We start from the raw sequence: 18,748 nt of genomic DNA, 5'->3' as shown, positions 1-18,748 counted from the left end.
ATTCAGATGTTGAATCTTGGTAAAAAGTGATGATTTTGTAGATTTCGTGCTCTTCTTTGCGAATTCAAGCCAGAAAACAACGAAAATCGGCGAGAAATCGTCGTTTTGCATCGAAATATGCGGTTTTCTCTAAGAATTTTGATGATTTCGTGCAGAATTCTGCTGTTTTCTTGCAATTCAGCCGTTGAATCTTGGTAAAAAGTGATGATTTTGTAGATTTCGTGCTCTTCTTTGCGAATTCAAGCCAGAAAACAACGAAAATCGGCGAGAAATCGTCGTTTTGCATCGAAATATGCGGTTTTCTCTAAGAATTTTGATGATTTCGTGCAGAATTCTGCTGTTTTCTTGCAATTCAGCTGTTGAATCTTGGTAAAAAGTGATGATTTTGTAGATTTCGTGCTCTTCTTTGCGAATTCAAGCCAGAAAACAACGAAAATCGGCGAGAAATCGTCGTTTTGCATCGAAATATGCGGTTTTCTCTAAGAATTTTTATGATTTCGTGCAGAATTCTGCTGTTTTTTTGCAATTCAGCCGTTGAATCTTGGTAAAAAGTGATGATTTTGTAGATTTCGTGCTCTTCTGTGCGAATTCAAGCCAGAAAACAACGAAAATCGGCGAGAAATCGTCGTTTTGCATCGAAATATGCGGTTTTCTCTAAGAATTTTGACGATTTCGTGCAGAATTCTGCTGTTTTCTTGCAATTCAGCCGTTGAATCTTGGTAAAAAGTCATGATATTGTACATTTCGTGCTCTTCTTTGCGAATTCAAGCGAGAAAACAACGAAAATCGGCGAGAAATCGTCGTTTTGCATCGAAATATGCGGTTATCTGTAAGAATTTTGATGATTTCGTGCAGAATTCTGCTGTTTTCTTGCAATTCAGATGTTGAATCTTGGTAAAAAGTGATGATTTTGTAGATTTCGTGCTCTTCTTTGCGAATTCAAGCCAGAAAACAACGAAAATCGGCGAGAAATCGTCGTTTTGCATCGAAATATGCGGTTTTCTCTAAGAATTTTGATGATTTCGTGCAGAATTCTGCTGTTTTCTTGCAATTCAGCTGTTGAATCTTGGTAAAAAGTGATGATTTTGTAGATTTCGTGCTCTTCTTTGCGAATTCAAGCCAGAAAACAACGAAAATCGGCGAGAAATCGTCGTTTTGCATCGAAATATGCGGTTTTCTCTAAGAATTTTGATGATTTCGTGCAGAATTCTGCTGTTTTCTTGCAATTCAGCCGTTGAATCTTGGTAAAAAGTGATGATTTTGTAGATTTCGTGCTCTTCTTTGCGAATTCAAGCCAGGAAACAACGAAAATCGGCGAGAAATCGTCGTTTTGCATCGAAATATGCGGTTTTCTCTAAGAATTTTTATGATTTCGTGCAGAATTCTGCTGTTTTCTTGCAATTCAGCCGTTGAATCTTGGTAAAATGTGATGATTTTGTAGATTTCGTGCTCTTCTGTGCGAATTCAAGCCAGAAAACAACGAAAATCGGCGAGAAATCGTCGTTTTGCATCGAAATATGCGGTTTTCTCTAAGAATTTTGACGATTTCGTGCAGAATTCTGCTGTTTACTTGCAATTCAGCCGTTGAATCTTGGTAAAAAGTCATGATTTTGTAGATTTCGTGCTCTTTTTTGCGAATTCAAGCCAGAAAACAACGAAAATCGGCGAGAAATAATCGTTTTGCATCGAAATATGCGGTTTTCTCTAAGAATTTTGATGATTTCGTGCAGAATTCTGCTGTTTTCTTGCAATTCAGCCGTTGAATTTTGGTAAAAAGTGATGATCTTGTAGATTTCGTGCTCTTCTTTGCGAATTCAAGCCAGAAAACAACGAAAATCGGCGAGAAATCGTCGTTTTGCATCGAAATATGCGGTTTTCTGTAAGAATTTTGATGATTTCGTGCAGAATTCTGCTGTTTTCTTGCAATTCAGCCGTTGAATCTTGGTAAAAAGTCATGATTTTGTAGATTTCGTGCTCTTCTTTGCGAATTCAAGCCAGAAAACAACGAAAATCGGCGAGAAATCGTTGTTTTGCATCGAAATATGCGGTTTTCTGTAAGAATTTTGATGATTTTGTGCAGAATTCTGCTGTTTTCTTGCAATTCAGCCGTTGAATCTTGGTAAAAAGTCATGATTTTGTAGATTTCGTGCTCTTCTTTGCGAATTCAAGCCAGAAAACATCGAAAATCGGTGAGAAATCGTCGATTTGCATCGAAAAATGCGGTTTTCTGTAAGAATTTTGATGATTTCGTGCAGAATTCTGCGGTTTTCTTGCAATTCAGCCGTTGAATCTTAGTAAAAAGTCATGATTTTGTAGATTTCGTGCTCTTCTTTACGAATTCAAGCCAGAAAACAACGAAAATCGGCGAGAAATCGTCGTTTTGCATCGAAATATGCGGTTTTCTGTAAGAATTTTGATGATTTCGTGCAGAATTCTGCCGTTTTCTTGCAATTCAGACGTTGAATCTTGGTAAAAAGTCATGATTTTGTAGATTTCGTGCTCTTTTTTGCGAATTCAAGCGAGAAAACAACGAAAATCGGCGAGAAATCGTCGTTTTGCATCGAAATATGCGGTTATCTGTAAGAATTTTGATGATTTCGTGCAGAATTCTGCTGTTTTCTTGCAATTCAGATGTTGAATCTTGGTAAAAAGTGATGATTTTGTAGATTTCGTGCTCTTCTTTGCGAATTCAAGCCAGAAAACAACGAAAATCGGCGAGAAATCGTCGTTTTGCATCGAAATATGCGGTTTTCTCTAAGAATTTTGATGATTTCGTGCAGAATTCTGCTGTTTTCTTGCAATTCAGCCGTTGAATCTTGGTAAAAAGTGATGATTTTGTAGATTTCGTGCTCTTCTTTGCGAATTCAAGCCAGAAAACAACGAAAATCGGCGAGAAATCGTCGTTTTGCATCGAAATATGCGGTTTTCTCTAAGAATTTTGATGATTTCGTGCAGAATTCTGCTGTTTTCTTGCAATTCAGCCGTTGAATCTTGGTAAAAAGTGATGATTTTGTAGATTTCGTGCTCTTCTTTGCGAATTCAAGCCAGAAAACAACGAAAATCGGCGAGAAATCGTCGTTTTGCATCGAAATATGCGGTTTTCTCTAAGAATTTTTATGATTTCGTGCAGAATTCTGCTGTTTTCTTGCAATTCAGCCGTAGAATCTTGGTAGAAAGTGATGATTTTGTAGATTTCGTGCTCTTCTTTGCAAATTCAAGCCAGAAAACAACGAAAATCGGCAAGAAATCGTTGTTTTGCATCGAAATATGCGGTTTTCTGTAAGAATTTTGATGATTTCGTGCAGAATTCTGCTGTTTTCTTGCAATTCAGCCGTAGAATCTTGGTAAAAAGTGATGATTTTGTAGATTTCGTGCTCTTCTTTGCGAATTCAAGCCAGAAAACAACGAAAATCGGCGAGAAATCGTCGTTTTGCATCGAAATATGCGGTTTTCTGTAAGAATTTTGATGATTTCGTGCAGAATTCTGCTGTTTTCTTGCAATTCAGCCGTAGAATCTTGGTAAAAAGTGATGATTTTGTAGATCTCGTGCTCTTCTTTGCGAATTCAAGCGAGAAAACAACGAAAATCGGCGAGAAATCGTCGTTTTGCATCGAAATATGCGGTTTTCTGTAAGAATTTTGATGATTTCGTGCAGAATTCTGCTGTTTTCTTGCAATTCAGCCGTTGAATCTTGGTAAAAAGTCATGATTTTGTAGATTTCGTGCTCTTCTTTGCGAATTCAAGCCAGAAAACAACGAAAATCGGCGAGAAATCGTCGTTTTGCATCGAAATATGCGGTTTTCTGTAAGAATTTTGATGATTTCGTGCAGAATTCTGCTGTTTGCTTGCAATTCAGCTGTTGAATCTTGGTAAAAATCATGGTTTTGTAGATTCCGTGCTTTTCTTTGCGAATTCAAGATAGAAAACAACGAAAATCAGCGAGAAATCGTCGTTTTGCATCGAAATATGCGGTTTTCTCTAAGAATTTTGATGATTTCGTGCAGAATTCTGCTGTTTTCTTGCAATTCAGCCGTTGAATCTTGGTAAAAAGTGATGATTTTGTAGATTTCGTGCTCTTCTTTGCGAATTCAAGCCAGAAAACAACGGAAATCGGCGAGAAATCGTCGTTTTGCATCGAAATATGCGGTTTTCTTTAAGAATTTTGATGATTTCGTGCAGAATTCTGATGTTTTCTTGCATTCAGCCGTTGAATCTTGGTAAAAAGTGATGATTTTGTAGATTTCGTGCTCTTCTTTGCGAATTCAAGCCAGAAAACAACGAAAATCGGCGAGAAATCGTCGTTTTGCATCGAAATATGCGGTTTCCTCTAAGAATTTTGATGATTTCGTGCAGAATTCTGCTGTTTTCTTGCAATTCAGCCGTTGAATCTTGGTAAAAAGTCATGATTTTGTAGACTTCGTGCTCTTCTTTGCAAATTCATGCCAGAAAACAACGAAAATCGGCGAGAAATCGTTGTTATGCGTCGAAATATGCGGTTTTCTGTAAGAATTTTGATGATTTCGTGCAGAATTCTGCTGTTTTCTTGCAATTCAGCCGTAGAATCTTGGTAAAAAGTGATGATTTTATAGATTTCGTGCTCTTCTTTGCGAATTCAAGCCAGAAAACAACGAAAATCGTCGAGAAATTGTCGTTTTGCATCGAAATATGCGGTTTTCTGTAAGAATTTTGATGATTTCGTGCAGAATTCTGCTGTTTTCTTGCAATTCAGCCGTAGAATCTTGGTAAAAAGTGATGATTTTGTAGATTTCGTGCTCTTCTTTGCGAATTCAAGCCAGAAAACAACGAAAATCGGCGAGAAATCGTTGTTTTGCAACGAAATATGCGGTTTTCTGTAAGAATTTTGATGATTTCGTGCAGAATTCTGCTGTTTTCTTGCAATTCAGCCGTAGAATCTTGGTAAAAAGTGATGATTTTATAGATTTCGTGCTCTTCTTTGCGAATTCAAGCCAGAAAACAACGAAAATCGTCGAGAAATTGTCGTTTTGCATCGAAATATGCGGTTTTCTGTAAGAATTTTGATGATTTCGTGCAGAATTCTGCTGTTTTCTTGCAATTCAGCCGTAGAATCTTGGTAAAAAGTGATGATTTTGTAGATTTCGTGCTCTTCTTTGCGAATTCAAGCCAGAAAACAACGAAAATCGGCGAGAAATCGTTGTTTTGCAACGAAATATGCGGTTTTCTGTAAGAATTTTGATGATTTCGTGCAGAATTCTGCTGTTTTCTTGCAATTCAGCCGTTGAATCTTATTAAAAAGTTATGATTTTGTAGATTTCGTGCTCTTCTTTGCGAATTCAAGCCAGAAAACAACGAAAATCGGCGAGAAATCGTCGTTTTGCATCGAAATATGCGGTTTTCTCTAAGAATTTTGACGATTTCGTGCAGAATTCTGCTGTTTACTTGCAATTCAGCCGTTGAATCTTGGTAAAAAGTCATGATTTTGTAGATTTCGTGCTCTTCTTTGCGAATTCAAGATAGGAAACAACGAAAATCAGCGAGAAATCGTCGTTTTGCATCGAAATATGCGGTTTTCTCTAAGAATTTTGATGATTTCGTGCAGAATTCTGCTGTTTTCTTGCAATTCAGCCGTTGAATCTTGGTAAAAAGTCATGATTTTGTAGATTTCGTGCTCTTCTTTGCAAATTCATGCCAGAAAACAACGAAAATCGGCGAGAAATCGTCGATTTGCATCGAAATATGCGGTTTTCTGTAAGAATTTTGATGATTTCGTGCAGAATTCTGCTGTTTTCTTGCAATTCAGCCGTTGAATCTTGGTAAAAAGTCATGATTTTGTAGATTTCGTGCTCTTCTTTGCGAATTCAAGATAGAAAACAACGAAAATCAGCGAGAAATCGTCGTTTTGCATCGAAATATGCGGTTTTCTCTAAAAATTTTTATGATTTCGTGCAGAATTCTGCTGTTTTATTGCAATTCAGCCGTTGAATCTTGGTAAAAAGTGATGATTTTGTAGATTTCGTGCTCTTCTGTGCGAATTCAAGCCTGAAAACAACGAAAATCGGCAAGAAATCGTCGTTTTGCATCGAAATATGCGGTTTTCTGTAAGAATTTTGATGATTTCGTGCAGAATTCTGCTGTTTGCTTGCAATTCAGCTGTTGAATCTTGGTAAAAATCATGGTTTTGTAGATTCCGTGCTTTTCTTTGCGAATTCAAGATAGAAAACAACGAAAATCAGCGAGAAATCGTCGTTTTGCATCGAAATATGCGGTTTTCTCTAAGAATTTTGATGATTTCGTGCAGAATTCTGCTGTTTTCTTGCAATTCAGCCGTTGAATCTTGGTAAAAAGTGATGATTTTGTAGATTTCGTGCTCTTCTTTGCGAATTCAAGCCAGAAAACAACGAAAATCGGCGAGAAATCGTCGTTTTGCATCGAAATATGCGGTTTTCTTTAAGAATTTTGATGATTTCGTGCAGAATTCTGATGTTTTCTTGCATTCAGCCGTTGAATCTTGGTAAAAAGTGATGATTTTGTAGATTTCGTGCTCTTCTTTGCGAATTCAAGCCAGAAAACAACGAAAATCGGCGAGAAATCGTCGTTTTGCATCGAAATATGCGGTTTCCTCTAAGAATTTTGATGATTTCGTGCAGAATTCTGCTGTTTTCTTGCAATTCAGCCGTTGAATCTTGGTAAAAAGTCATGATTTTGTAGACTTCGTGCTCTTCTTTGCAAATTCATGCCAGAAAACAACGAAAATCGGCGAGAAATCGTTGTTATGCGTCGAAATATGCGGTTTTCTGTAAGAATTTTGATGATTTCGTGCAGAATTCTGCTGTTTTCTTGCAATTCAGCCGTAGAATCTTGGTAAAAAGTGATGATTTTATAGATTTCGTGCTCTTCTTTGCGAATTCAAGCCAGAAAACAACGAAAATCGTCGAGAAATTGTCGTTTTGCATCGAAATATGCGGTTTTCTGTAAGAATTTTGATGATTTCGTGCAGAATTCTGCTGTTTTCTTGCAATTCAGCCGTAGAATCTTGGTAAAAAGTGATGATTTTGTAAATTTCGTGCTCTTCTTTGCGAATTCAAGCCAGAAAACAACGAAAATCGGCGAGAAATCGTCGTTTTGCATCGAAATATGCGGTTTTCTCTAAGAATTTTGACGATTTCGTGCAGAATTCTGCTGTTTACTTGCAATTCAGCCGTTGAATCTTGGTAAAAAGTCATGATTTTGTAGATTTCGTGCTCTTCTTTGCGAATTCAAGATAGGAAACAACGAAAATCAGCGAGAAATCGTCGTTTTGCATCGAAATATGCGGTTTTCTCTAAGAATTTTGATGATTTCGTGCAGAATTCTGCTGTTTTCTTGCAATTCAGCCGTTGAATCTTGGTAAAAAGTCATGATTTTGTAGATTTCGTGCTCTTCTTTGCAAATTCATGCCAGAAAACAACGAAAATCGGCGAGAAATCGTCGATTTGCATCGAAATATGCGGTTTTCTGTAAGAATTTTGATAATTTCGAGCAGAATTCTGCTGTTTTCTTGCAATTCAGCCGTTGAATCTTGGTAAAAAGTCATGATTTTGTACATTTCGTGCTCTTCTTTGCGAATTCAAGCGAGAAAACAACGAAAATCCGCGAGAAATCGTCGTCTTGCATCGAAATATGCGGTTTTCTGTAAGAATTTTGATGATTTCGTGCAGAATTCTGCTGTTTTCTTGCAATTCAGCCGTTGAATCTTGGTAAAAAGTCATGATTTTGTAGATTTCGTGCTCTTCTTTGCGAATTCAAGATAGAAAACAACGAAAATCAGCGAGAAATCGTCGTTTTGCATCGAAATATGCGGTTTTCTCTAAAAATTTTTATGATTTCGTGCAGAATTCTGCTGTTTTATTGCAATTCAGCCGTTGAATCTTGGTAAAAAGTGATGATTTTGTAGATTTCGTGCTCTTCTGTGCGAATTCAAGCCTGAAAACAACGAAAATCGGCAAGAAATCGTCGTTTTGCATCGAAATATGCGGTTTTCTCTAAGAATTTTGACGATTTCGTGCAGAATTCTGCTGTTTACTTGCAATTCAGCCGTTGAATCTTGGTAAAAAGTCATGATTTTGTAGATTTCGTGCTCTTCTTTGCGAATTCAAGATAGAAAACAACGAAAATCAGCGAGAAATCGTCGTTTTGCATCGAAATATGCGGTTTTCTCTAAGAATTTTGATGATTTCGTGCAGAATTCTGCTGTTTTCTTGCAATTCAGCCGTTGAATCTTGGTAAAAAGTTATGATTTTGTAGATTTCGTGCTCTTCTTTTGCGAATTCAAGCCAGAAAACAACGAAAATCGTCGAGAAATTGTCGCTTTGCATCGAAATATGCGGTTTTCTGTAAGAATTTTGATGATTTTGTGCAGAATTCTGCTGTTTTCTTGCAATTCAGCCGTAGAATCTTGGTAAAAAGTGATGATTTTGTAGATTTCGTGCTCTTCTTTGCGAATTCAAGCCAGAAAACAACGAAAATCGGCGAGAAATCGTTGTTTTGCATCGAAATATGCGGTTTTCTGTAAGAATTTTGATGATTTCGGGCAGAATTCTGCTGTTTTCTTGCAATTCAGCCGTTGAATCTTGGTAAAAAGTGATGATTTTGTAGATTTCGTGCTCTTCTTTGCGAATTCAAGCCAGAAAACAACGAAAATCGGCGAGAAATCGTTGTTTTGCATCGAAATATGCGGTTTTCTGTAAGAATTTTGATGATTTCGTGCAGAATTCTGCTGTTTTCTTGCAATTCAGCCGTTGAATCTTGGTAAAAAGTTATGATTTTGTAGATTTCGTGCTCCTCTTTGCGAATTCAAGCCAGAAAACAACGAAAATCGGCGAGAAATCGTCGTTTTGCATCGAAATATGCGGTTTTCTCTAAAAATTTTGACGATTTCGTGCAGAATTCTGCTGTTTACTTGCAATTCAGCCGTTGAATCTTGGTAAAAAGTCATGATTTTGTAGATTTCGTGCTCTTCTTTGCGAATTCAAGATAGAAAACAACGAAAATCAGCGAGAAATCGTCGTTTTGCATCGAAATATGCGGTTTTCTCTAAGAATTTTGATGATTTCGTGCAGAATTCTGCTGTTTTCATGCAATTCAGCCGTTGAATCTTGGTAAAAAGTCATGATTTTGTAGATTTCGTGCTCTTCTTTGCAAATTCATGCCAGAAAACAACGAAAATCGGCGAGAAATCGTCGTTTTGCATCGAAATATGCGGTTTTCTGTAAGAATTTTGATGATTTCGAGCAGAATTCTGCTGTTTTCTTGCGATTCAGTCGTTGAATCTTGGTAAAAAGTCATGATTTTGTACATTTCGTGCTCTTCTTTGCAAATTCAAGCGAGAAAACAACGAAAATCGGCGAGAAATCGTCGTTTTGCATCGAAATATGCGGTTATCTGTAAGAATTTTGATGATTTCGTGCAGAATTCTGCTGTTTTCTTGCAAATCAGATGTTGAATCTTGGTAAAAAGTGATGATTTTGTAGATTTCGTGCTCTTCTTTGCGAATTCAAGCCAGAAAACAACGAAAATCGGCGAGAAATCGTCGTTTTGCATCGAAATATGCGGTTTTCTCTAAGAATTTTGATGATTTCGTGCAGAATTCTGCTGTTTTCTTGCAATTCAGCCGTTGAATCTTGGTAAAAAGTGATGATTTTGTAGATTTCGTGCTCTTCTTTGCGAATTCAAGCCAGAAAACAACGAAAATCGGCGAGAAATCGTCGTTTTGCATCGAAATATGCGGTTTTCTCTAAGAATTTTTATGACTTCGTGCAGAATTCTGCTGTTTTCTTGCAATTCAGCCGTTGAATCTTGGTAAAAAGTGATGATTTTGTAGATTTCGTGCTCTTCTGTGCGAATTCAAGCCAGAAAACAACGAAAATCGGCGAGAAATCGTCGTTTTGCATCGAAATATGCGGTTTTCTCTAAGAATTTTTATGATTTCGTGCAGAATTCTGCTGTTTTCTTGCAATTCAGCCGTTGAATTTTGGTAAAAAGTGATGATTTTGTAGATTTCGTGCTCTTCTGTGCGAATTCAAGCCAGAAAACAACGAAAATCGGCGAGAAATCGTCGTTTTGCATCGAAATATGCGGTTTTCTCTAAGAATTTTGACGATTTCGTGCAGAATTCTGCTGTTTACTTGCAATTCAGCCGTTGAATCTTGGTAAAAAGTCATGATTTTGTAGATTTCGTGCTCTTCTTTGCGAATTCAAGATAGAAAACAACGAAAATCAGCGAGAAATCGTCGTTTTGCATCGAAAAATGCGGTTTTCTCTAAGAATTTTGATGATTTCGTGCAGAATTCTGCTGTTTTCTTGCAATTCAGCCGTTGAATCTTGGTAAAAAGTCATGATTTTGTAGATTTCGTGCCCTTCTTTGCAAATTCATGCCAGAAAACAACGAAAATCGGCGAGAAATCGTCGTTTTGCATCGAAATATGCGGTTTTCTGTAAGAATTTTGATGATTTCGTGCAGAATTCTGCTGTTTTCTTGCAATTCAGCCGTTGAATCTTGGTAAAAAGTCATGATTTTGTAGATTTCGTGCTCTTCTTTGCGAATTCAAGCGAGAAAACAACGAAAATCGGCGAGAAATCGTCGTTTTGCATCGAAATATGCGGTTTTCTGTAAGAATTTTGATGATTTCGTGCAGAATTCTGCTGTTTTCTTGCAATTCAGCCGTTGAATCTAGGTAAAAAGTCATGATTTTTTAGATTTCGTGCTCTTCTTGGCGAATTTAAGATAGAAAACAACGAAAATCGGCGAGAAATCGTTGTTTTGCATCGAAATATGCGGTTTTCTGTAAGAATTTTGATGATTTCGTGCAGAATTCTGCTGTTTTCTTGCAATTCAGCCGTTGAATCTAGGTAAAAAGTCATGATTTTGTAGATTTCGTGCTCTTCTTGGCGAATTCAAGATAGAAAACAACGAAAATCGGCGAGAAATCGTTGTTTTGCATCGAAATATGCAGTTTTCTCTAAGAATTTTGATGATTTCGTGCAGAGTTCTGCGGTTCTCTTGCAATTCAGCCGTTGAATCTTAGTAAAAAGTCATGATTTTGTAGATTTCGTGCTCTTCTTTGCGAATTCAAGCCAGAAAACAACGAAAATCGGCGAGAAATCGTCGTTTTGCATCGAAATATGCGGTTTTCTGTAAAAATTTTGATGATTTCGTGCAGAATTCTGCTGTTTTCTTGCAATTCAGCCGTTGAATCTTGGTAAAAAGTCATGATTTTGTAGATTTCGTGCTCTTCTTTGCGAATTCAAGCCAGAAAACAACGAAAATCGGCGAGAAATCGTTGTTTTGCATCGAAATATGCGGTTTTCTGTAAGAATTTTGATGATTTTGTGCAGAATTCTGCTGTTTTCTTGCAATTCAGCCGTAGAATCTTGGTAAAAAGTGATGATTTTGTAGATTTCGTGCTCTTCTTTGCTAATTCAAGCCAGAAAACAACGAAAATCGGCGAGAAATCGTTGTTTTGCATCGAAATATGCGGTTTTCTGTAAGAATTTTGATGATTTCGTGCAGAATTCTGCTGTTTTCTTGCAATTCAGCCGTTGAATCTTGGTAAAAAGTCATGATTTTGTAGATTTCGTGCTCTTCTTTGCGAATTCAAGATAGAAAACAACGAAAATCGGCGAGAAATCGTCGTTTTGCATCGAAATATGCGGTTTTCTCTAAGAATTTTGATGATTTCGTGCAGAATTCTGCTGATTTCTTGCAATTCAGCCGTTGAATCTTGGTAAAAAGTGATGATTTTGTAAATTTCGTGCTCTTCTTTGCGAATTCAAGCCAGAAAACAACGAAAATCGGCGAGAAATCGTCGTTTTGCATCGAAATATGCGGTTTTCTCTAAGAATTTTGATGATTTCGTGCAGAATTCTGCTGTTTTCTTGCAATTCAGCCGTTGAATCTTGGCAAAAAGTGATGATTTTGTAGATTTCGTGCTCTTCTTTGCGAATTCAAGCCAGAAAACAACGAAAATCGGCGAAAAATCGTCGTTTTGGATCGAAATATGCGGTTTTCTCTAAGAATTTTGATGATTTCGTGCAGAATTCTGCTGTTTTCTTGCAATTCAGCCGTTGAATCTTGGTAAAAAGTGATGATCTTGTAGATTTCGTGCTCTTCTTTGCAAATTCAAGCCAGAAAACAACGAAAATCGGCGAGAAATCGTCGTTTTGCATCGAAATATGCGGTTTTCTGTAAGAATTTTGATGATTTCGTGCAGAATTCTGCTGTTTTCTTGCAATTCAGCCGTTGAATCTTGGTAAAAAGTCATGATTTTGTAGATTTCGTGCTCTTCTTTGCGAATTCAAGCCAGAAAACAACGAAAATCGGCGAGAAATCGTTGTTTTGCATCGAAATATGCGGTTTTCTGTAAGAATTTTGATGATTTTGTGCAGAATTCTGCTGTTTTCTTGCAATTCAGCCGTTGAATCTTGGTAAAAAGTCATGATTTTGTAGATTTCGTGCTCTTCTTTGCGAATTCAATCCAGAAAACATCGAAAATCGGTGAGAAATCGTCGATTTGCATCGAAAAATGCGGTTTTCTGTAAGAATTTTGATGATTTCGTGCAGAATTCTGCGGTTTTCTTGCAATTCAGCCGTTGAATCTTAGTAAAAAGTCATGATTTTGTAGATTTCGTGCTCTTCTTTACGAATTCAAGCCAGAAAACAACGAAAATCGGCGAGAAATCGTCGTTTTGCATCGAAATATGCGGTTTTCTGTAAGAATTTTGATGATTTCGTGCAGAATTCTGCTGTTTTCTTGCAATTCAGACGTTGAATCTTGGTAAAAAGTCATAATTTTGTAGATTTCGTGCTCTTTTTTGCGAATTCAAGCGAGAAAACAACGAAAATCGGCGAGAAATCGTCGTTTTGCATCGAAATATGCGGTTATCTGTAAGAATTTTGATGATTTCGTGCAGAATTCTGCTGTTTTCTTGCAATTCAGATGTTGAATCTTGGTAAAAAGTGATGATTTTGTAGATTTCGTGCTCTTCTTTGCGAATTCAAGCCAGAAAACAACGAAAATCGGCGAGAAATCGTCGTTTTGCATCGAAATATGCGGTTTTCTCTAAGAATTTTGATGATTTCGTGCAGAATTCTGCTGTTTTCTTGCAATTCAGCCGTTGAATCTTGGTAAAAAGTGATGATTTTGTAGATTTCGTGCTCTTCTTTGCAAATTCAAGCCAGAAAACAACGAAAATCGGCGAGAAATCGTCGTTTTGCATCGAAATATGCGGTTTTCTCTAAGAATTTTGATGATTTCGTGCAGAATTCTGCTGTTTTCTTGCAATTCAGCCGTTGAATTTTGGTAAAAAGTGATGATTTTGTAGATTTCGTGCTCTTCTGTGCGAATTCAAGCCAGAAAACAACGAAAATCGGCGAGAAATCGTCGTTTTGCATCGAAATATGCGGTTTTCTCTAAGAATTTTGACGATTTCGTGCAGAATTCTGCTGTTTACTTGCAATTCAGCCGTTGAATCTTGGTAAAAAGTCATGATTTTGTAGATTTCGTGCTCTTCTTTGCGAATTCAAGATAGAAAACAACGAAAATCAGCGAGAAATCGTCGTTTTGCATCGAAAAATGCGGTTTTCTCTAAGAATTTTGATGATTTCGTGCAGAATTCTGCTGTTTTCTTGCAATTCAGCCGTTGAATCTTGGTAAAAAGTCATGATTTTGTAGATTTCGTGCCCTTCTTTGCAAATTCATGCCAGAAAACAACGAAAATCGGCGAGAAATCGTCGTTTTGCATCGAAATATGCGGTTTTCTGTAAGAATTTTGATGATTTCGTGCAGAATTCTGCTGTTTTCTTGCAATTCAGCCGTTGAATCTTGGTAAAAAGTCATGATTTTGTAGATTTCGTGCTCTTCTTTGCGAATTCAAGCGAGAAAACAACGAAAATCGGCGAGAAATCGTCGTTTTGCATCGAAATATGCGGTTTTCTGTAAGAATTTTGATGATTTCGTGCAGAATTCTGCTGTTTTCTTGCAATTCAGCCGTTGAATCTAGGTAAAAAGTCATGATTTTTTAGATTTCGTGCTCTTCTTGGCGAATTTAAGATAGAAAACAACGAAAATCGGCGAGAAATCGTTGTTTTGCATCGAAATATGCGGTTTTCTGTAAGAATTTTGATGATTTCGTGCAGAATTCTGCTGTTTTCTTGCAATTCAGCCGTTGAATCTAGGTAAAAAGTCATGATTTTGTAGATTTCGTGCTCTTCTTGGCGAATTCAAGATAGAAAACAACGAAAATCGGCGAGAAATCGTTGTTTTGCATCGAAATATGCAGTTTTCTCTAAGAATTTTGATGATTTCGTGCAGAGTTCTGCGGTTCTCTTGCAATTCAGCCGTTGAATCTTAGTAAAAAGTCATGATTTTGTAGATTTCGTGCTCTTCTTTGCGAATTCAAGCCAGAAAACAACGAAAATCGGCAAGAAATCGTCATTTTGCATCGAAATATGCGGTTTTCTGTAAAAATTTTGATGATTTCGTGCAGAATTCTGCTGTTTTCTTGCAATTCAGCCGTTGAATCTTGGTAAAAAGTCATGATTTTGTAGATTTCGTGCTCTTCTTTGCGAATTCAAGCCAGAAAACAACGAAAATCGGCGAGAAATCGTTGTTTTGCATCGAAATATGCGGTTTTCTGTAAGAATTTTGATGATTTTGTGCAGAATTCTGCTGTTTTCTTGCAATTCAGCCGTAGAATCTTGGTAAAAAGTGATGATTTTGTAGATTTCGTGCTCTTCTTTGCTAATTCAAGCCAGAAAACAACGAAAATCGGCGAGAAATCGTTGTTTTGCATCGAAATATGCGGTTTTCTGTAAGAATTTTGATGATTTCGTGCAGAATTCTGCTGTTTTCTTGCAATTCAGCCGTTGAATCTTGGTAAAAAGTCATGATTTTGTAGATTTCGTGCTCTTCTTTGCGAATTCAAGATAGAAAACAACGAAAATCGGCGAGAAATCGTCGTTTTGCATCGAAATATGCGGTTTTCTCTAAGAATTTTGATGATTTCGTGCAGAATTCTGCTGATTTCTTGCAATTCAGCCGTTGAATCTTGGTAAAAAGTGATGATTTTGTAAATTTCGTGCTCTTCTTTGCGAATTCAAGCCAGAAAACAACGAAAATCGGCGAGAAATCGTCGTTTTGCATCGAAATATGCGGTTTTCTCTAAGAATTTTGATGATTTCGTGCAGAATTCTGCTGTTTTCTTGCAATTCAGCCGTTGAATCTTGGCAAAAAGTGATGATTTTGTAGATTTCGTGCTCTTCTTTGCGAATTCAAGCCAGAAAACAACGAAAATCGGCGAAAAATCGTCGTTTTGCATCGAAATATGCGGTTTTCTCTAAGAATTTTGATGATTTCGTGCAGAATTCTGCTGTTTTCTTGCAATTCAGCCGTTGAATCTTGGTAAAAAGTGATGATCTTGTAGATTTCGTGCTCTTCTTTGCAAATTCAAGCCAGAAAACAACGAAAATCGGCGAGAAATCGTCGTTTTGCATCGAAATATGCGGTTTTCTGTAAGAATTTTGATGATTTCGTGCAGAATTCTGCTGTTTTCTTGCAATTCAGCCGTTGAATCTTGGTAAAAAGTGATGATCTTGTAGATTTCGTGCTCTTCTTTGCAAATTCAAGCCAGAAAACAACGAAAATCGGCGAGAAATCGTCGTTTTGCATCGAAATATGCGGTTTTCTGTAAGAATTTTGATGATTTCGTGCAGAATTCTGCTGTTTTCTTGCAATTCAGCCGTTGAATCTTGGTAAAAAGTCATGATTTTGTAGATTTCGTGCTCTTCTTTGCGAATTCAAGCCAGAAAACAACGAAAATCGGCGAGAAATCGTTGTTTTGCATCGAAATATGCGGTTTTCTGTAAGAATTTTGATGATTTTGTGCAGAATTCTGCTGTTTTCTTGCAATTCAGCCGTTGAATCTTGGTAAAAGGTCATGATTTTGTAGATTTCGTGCTCTTCTTTGCGAATTCAATCCAGAAAACATCGAAAATCGGTGAGAAATCGTCGATTTGCATCGAAAAATGCGGTTTTCTGTAAGAATTTTGATGATTTCGTGCAGAATTCTGCGGTTTTCTTGCAATTCAGCCGTTGAATCTTAGTAAAAAGTCATGATTTTGTAGATTTCGTGCTCTTCTTTACGAATTCAAGCCAGAAAACAACGAAAATCGGCGAGAAATCGTCGTTTTGCATCGAAATATGCGGTTTTCTGTAAGAATTTTGATGATTTCGTGCAGAATTCTGCTGTTTTCTTGCAATTCAGACGTTGAATCTTGGTAAAAAGTCATAATTTTGTAGATTTCGTGCTCTTTTTTGCGAATTCAAGCGAGAAAACAACGAAAATCGGCGAGAAATCGTCGTTTTGCATCGAAATATGCGGTTATCTGTAAGAATTTTGATGATTTCGTGCAGAATTCTGCTGTTTTCTTGCAATTCAGATGTTGAATCTTGGTAAAAAGTGATGATTTTGTAGATTTCGTGCTCTTCTTTGCGAATTCAAGCCAGAAAACAACGAAAATCGGCGAGAAATCGTCGTTTTGCATCGAAATATGCGGTTTTCTCTAAGAATTTTGATGATTTCGTGCAGAATTCTGCTGTTTTCTTGCAATTCAGCCGTTGAATCTTGGTAAAAAGTGATGATTTTGTAGATTTCGTGCTCTTCTTTGCAAATTCAAGCCAGAAAACAACGAAAATCGGCGAGAAATCGTCGTTTTGCATCGAAATATGCGGTTTTCTCTAAGAATTTTGATGATTTCGTGCAGAATTCTGCTGTTTTCTTGCAATTCAGCCGTTGAATTTTGGTAAAAAGTGATGATTTTGTAGATTTCGTGCTCTTCTGTGCGAATTCAAGCCAGAAAACAACGAAAATCGGCGAGAAATCGTCGTTTTGCATCGAAATATGCGGTTTTCTCTAAGAATTTTGACGATTTCGTGCAGAATTCTGCTGTTTACTTGCAATTCAGCCGTTGAATCTTGGTAAAAAGTCATGATTTTGTAGATTTCGTGCTCTTCTTTGCGAATTCAAGATAGAAAACAACGAAAATCAGCGAGAAATCGTCGTTTTGCATCGAAAAATGCGGTTTTCTCTAAGAATTTTGATGATTTCGTGCAGAATTCTGCTGTTTTCTTGCAATTCAGCCGTTGAATCTTGGTAAAAAGTCATGATTTTGTAGATTTCGTGCCCTTCTTTGCAAATTCATGCCAGAAAACAACGAAAATCGGCGAGAAATCGTCGTTTTGCATCGAAATATGCGGTTTTCTGTAAGAATTTTGATGATTTCGTGCAGAATTCTGCTGTTTTCTTGCAATTCAGCCGTTGAAACTTGGTAAAAAGTCATGATTTTGTAGATTTCGTGCTCTTCTTTGCGAATTCAAGCGAGAAAACAACGAAAATCGGCGAGAAATCGTCGTTTTGCATCGAAATATGCGGTTTTCTGTAAGAATTTTGATGATTTCGTGCAGAATTCTGCTGTTTTCTTGCAATTCAGCCGTTGAATCTAGGTAAAAAGTCATGATTTTTTAGATTTCGTGCTCTTCTTGGCGAATTTAAGATAGAAAACAACGAAAATCGGCGAGAAATCGTTGTTTTGCATCGAAATATGCGGTTTTCTGTAAGAATTTTGATGATTTCGTGCAGAATTCTGCTGTTTTCTTGCAATTCAGCCGTTGAATCTAGGTAAAAAGTCATGATTTTGTAGATTTCGTGCTCTTCTTGGCGAATTCAAGATAGAAAACAACGAAAATCGGCGAGAAATCGTTGTTTTGCATCGAAATATGCAGTTTTCTCTAAGAATTTTGATGATTTCGTGCAGAGTTCTGCGGTTCTCTTGCAATTCAGCCGTTGAATCTTAGTAAAAAGTCATGATTTTGTAGATTTCGTGCTCTTCTTTGCGAATTCAAGCCAGAAAACAACGAAAATCGGCGAGAAATCGTCATTTTGCATCGAAATATGCGGTTTTCTGTAAAAATTTTGATGATTTCGTGCAGAATTCTGCTGTTTTCTTGCAATTCAGCCGTTGAATCTTGGTAAAAAGTCATGATTTTGTAGATTTCGTGCTCTTCTTTGCGAATTCAAGCCAGAAAACAACGAAAATCGGCGAGAAATCGTTGTTTTGCATCGAAATATGCGGTTTTCTGTAAGAATTTTGATGATTTTGTGCAGAATTCTGCTGTTTTCTTGCAATTCAGCCGTAGAATCTTGGTAAAAAGTGATGATTTTGTAGATTTCGTGCTCTTCTTTGCTAATTCAAGCCAGAAAACAACGAAAATCGGCGAGAAATCGTTGTTTTGCATCGAAATATGCGGTTTTCTGTAAGAATTTTGATGATTTCGTGCAGAATTCTGCTGTTTTCTTGCAATTCAGCCGTTGAATCTTGGTAAAAAGTCATGATTTTGTAGATTTCGTGCTCTTCTTTGCGAATTCAAGATAGAAAACAACGAAAATCGGCGAGAAATCGTCGTTTTGCATCGAAATATGCGGTTTTCTCTAAGAATTTTGATGATTTCGTGCAGAATTCTGCTGATTTCTTGCAATTCAGCCGTTGAATCTTGGTAAAAAGTGATGATTTTGTAAATTTCGTGCTCTTCTTTGCGAATTCAAGCCAGAAAACAACGAAAATCGGCGAGAAATCGTCGTTTTGCATCGAAATATGCGGTTTTCTCTAAGAATTTTGATGATTTCGTGCAGAATTCTGCTGTTTTCTTGCAATTCAGCCGTTGAATCTTGGCAAAAA

This window comes from Gnatocerus cornutus, unplaced genomic scaffold (genome assembly GCF_029298725.1).
Source record: "Gnatocerus cornutus isolate USDA-ARS CGAHR unplaced genomic scaffold, icGnaCorn1.1 ctg00000025.1, whole genome shotgun sequence".
NCBI lineage: Eukaryota > Metazoa > Arthropoda > Insecta > Coleoptera > Tenebrionidae > Gnatocerus > Gnatocerus cornutus.
The sequence above is the reverse complement of the archived record's forward strand: the minus strand, read 5'-3'. Positions refer to the sequence as shown.